At 48.5% G+C, this 3,106-nt stretch overlaps 2 protein-coding genes across 2 annotated transcripts in view; one reads left to right on the top strand and one right to left on the bottom strand.

Annotated features, from left to right (window-relative positions):
• LOC103276328 (IST1 homolog) overlaps nt 1-3,106 on the bottom strand; it is an 85,023-nt gene that overhangs the window by 48,440 nt on the left and 33,477 nt on the right. The window lies entirely within an intron of this gene.
• The window catches only part of ZNF821 (zinc finger protein 821), a 20,751-nt gene continuing 20,172 nt past the window's right edge, over nt 2,528-3,106 (top strand). The window contains exon 1 of the mRNA XM_021706832.1: nt 2,528-2,568. The gene's annotated coding sequence lies outside the window, so the exon portion shown is untranslated. The remainder of the gene's footprint in view (nt 2,569-3,106) is intronic.

Here is a 3,106-nt window from a genome sequence, read left to right as displayed (position 1 = left end):
TGGGCTCAGGCAATCGTTCTGCCTCAACCTTCCAAGTAGCCAGAACTATAGGCACGTGTCACTACACCTGACTAATTTTGTGATATATTGTAAAAACCAGGTCTCACCAAGTTGCCCAGGCTGGTCATGAACCCCTGGGCTCAGGCAGTCCTCTCCCCTCGGCCTCCCAAAGTGCTGGGATTACAGGCTTGAGCCACCGCACCTGGCCTAAGCCAACTTTAAAATAAAATAATAAAGCTAGCCAGGGGCAATTAACACCGTTGCTAGCCTGGGTGACAGAGTGAGACTCCGACTCAAAAAAATAAAAATAAAAAATAAAAAAATAAAGCTAGCTGGGCACGGTGGCTCATACCTGTAATCCCAGCACTTTGGAAGGTAGAGGGGAGAGGATTGCCTGAGCTCAGTGGTTCGAGACCAGCCTGAGCAACGTGGTGAGACCTGGCTCTACAAAAAATAAAAAAATTAGACGGGTGTGGTGGCACATGCCTGTGGTTCTAGCCACTTGGAAGGCTGAGGTGGAAGGATCGTCTGAGCCCAGCAGGTTGAGGCTGTGGTGGCTGTAATTGTGCCACTGCACTTCAGCCTGGGCGACAGAAAGATTCTGACTCAAAAAAAATAAAAATAATAATAATAATAAAGCTATATTTGTATCCCTCAGTCTAAACTGATCAAGAATTGCTGTTAAATATACAAGCCAGTGTTTATTACAGCTTGCCATCTTACATGAAACAGTCTAAAAACTTGCTGGTTAGATGAGAATATTTCATTTTCTGGCTATGTGAACATTGTTTTTATTTGTTTGTTTGTTTTTGAGTTGGAGTCTCACTCTGTTGCCCAGGCTGGAGTGCAGTGGCACACTCATGGCCACCACGACCTCGACCTACTGGGCTCAGGCGATCCTTCCTCCTCAGTCTTCCAAGTAGCTGGATCTACAGGCATGTGCCACCACACCCAGCTAATTTTTTAAAAATTTATTTATTGTAGAGATGAGGTCTCACCAAGTTGCCCAAGCTGGTCTTGAACCCTTGGGCTCAGGCAATCCTCTTACCTCGGCCTCCCAAAGTGCTGGGATTCTAGGCATGAGCCACTGTGCCCAGCCTTGGAAAATGTTTTTAAATGAAATAAAGTGTTTCCTTAACTGAAGGTAAATAATAATAATTCCTATCTAATCCCTGTAACAATAAATACATAAATAAATAAATATCACAGAATTGTGAAGGATCAAGATCCTTTAATACAGCCATTCTATTACATTAAACACAAGATGCAGACAATGATGTCATCTCATTAAAGACTTGGGGGAGGACAATGTGCAAAAATGCTTTATGCAAATACCAGGACTTGACATTTGTCAGCAAGGGTTAGCATTCTCTGTATGTCTGCCTTTGTGGGGCTAGTCATCATAAGGTATAGTTGCATAATCGTTTCAGAAATTCGTTTTACTTAACTGGCACAACTCTATGAGAGAGGGGATCAGGAGTTATTACGCCATTGTTTATTTTACATGTTAGGAAGAAGAGGCGCAGAATAGGGAAATGACTTGCCCAAAGTTTAGAAGCTGGTCAGTGGCAGAGCTGGGCCTCAAAGCTGGACCTTCTAAAACCAGATCCCATCTTTCCACTGCATTCCTTACTTCTCCATGTAGTTTTATTCTCAAGGAGGCTTAGGCATCCTACAAAACAGAATGAGAGAAAAGAAAGGTAGCAGGGAAATAGTAGAGAGGAGGACAATGACAGGAGGTGTTTTATTAGAAGTGAGTCTGGCCGAGCACGGTGGCTCATGCCTATAATCCCAGCACTTTGGGAAGCCGAGGTGAGAGGAGTACCTGAGCCCACGGGTTTGAGGCCAGCCTGGGCAACTTGGTGAGACCTTATCTCTAACAATAAATCAAAAAATTAGCTGGGTGTAGTGGCGCAAGCCTGTAGTTTCAGCTAATTGGAAGGCTGAGGTGGAAAGATCGCCTGAGCCCAGTAAGTCGAGGCTGCCACTGCACTCCAGCCTGGGCAACAAAGTGAGATTCCGACTCAAAAAAAAAAAAAAAAAAAAAAAAAAAGTGAGTTCAACTGCTCTCCATTGCCCCAAATGCCCCTTCAGTGGCAACAGTGCCACAGGTTTCCATACTCATGGGTCTACAGCTACTGTTATTTTGAGTCGGAATCTCACTTTGCCACCCAGGCTAGAGTGCAGTGGCAGCCTTACGGCCACTCCAGTTTCGACCTGCTGGCTCAGGCGATTCTTTCACCTCAGCTAATTTTTCTTGATTTATTGTAGAGATGAGGTGTCGCCAAGTTGTCCCGGCTGGTCTCAAACTCGTGGTCTCAGTCAATCCTCTCACTTCGGCTTCCCAAAGTGCCGGGATTATAAACCTGAGCCACCGTTTTATACTGGTATTTTAGTGAGGAATCATGTTAGAGAATTAAATGCTCAAAGGAAATCTCAAGATTTTTCCGAGATTCTGACAGCTGAAATCAGCCCCTCCCTCAAAGGCCCGTGGCTCCTCTATCGCTGTCACATAAATGCTTCGGGAGCCGAAGGAACCGTGAGGTGTGGGGGAATTAAGAGAAGACGGTTTGTGATGGTAGAAGGGAGGGAGGTTAAGGTTAGGGTAGGGAGAGGGGGGTCTGTGGTGGAGAACTGGTTGGGGGATGTGGGTTTTGTGGCTAAACTGGATGGTCAGGTCGGAAACCAGGATCAGGGTTGACAGGATGGAGTTTACGTGTCCAGGAAGGTTTGGGGAGCTTGGGGGATAGCAGGCCAGAGAAAGACCCAGCAGGGTGCTAAGCTAGGTGGTCTGGGGGCTCCAGGATGCTGGCGAGGCCCCTCTCAAACGTCGGTGATTGAAGGCTCCCTCAAGTCCCGCCTCCTCGGTCAAACCTCTCCCTTAAGCCCCGCCCACAGCGCCAGGCGCGCGCCTGGGGAGCGGGGAGGGGGACCAGGCTGGCGAAGGGGGAGGGGGAGAGGAGAGGCTCGTGCACGCGCCTCCATCGCTGCGGGTGCGCGAGCAGCGCGCTCCCGCCGCCCGCGTCGCCATCTTTTTCCCCCTCCGTCTGTCTGTCGGCCGTTGGCTTTGTCCGTCTGCGGCGCCGCCCCCCGGCTCCCCACCACG

Source organism: Carlito syrichta, unplaced genomic scaffold, assembly GCF_000164805.1.
Source record: "Carlito syrichta isolate Samal-C Ts95f unplaced genomic scaffold, Tarsius_syrichta-2.0.1 Scaffold316038, whole genome shotgun sequence".
NCBI lineage: Eukaryota > Metazoa > Chordata > Mammalia > Primates > Tarsiidae > Carlito > Carlito syrichta.
Note: the sequence above shows the minus strand (reverse complement) of the source record. Positions and strands in the feature narration are given on the sequence as shown.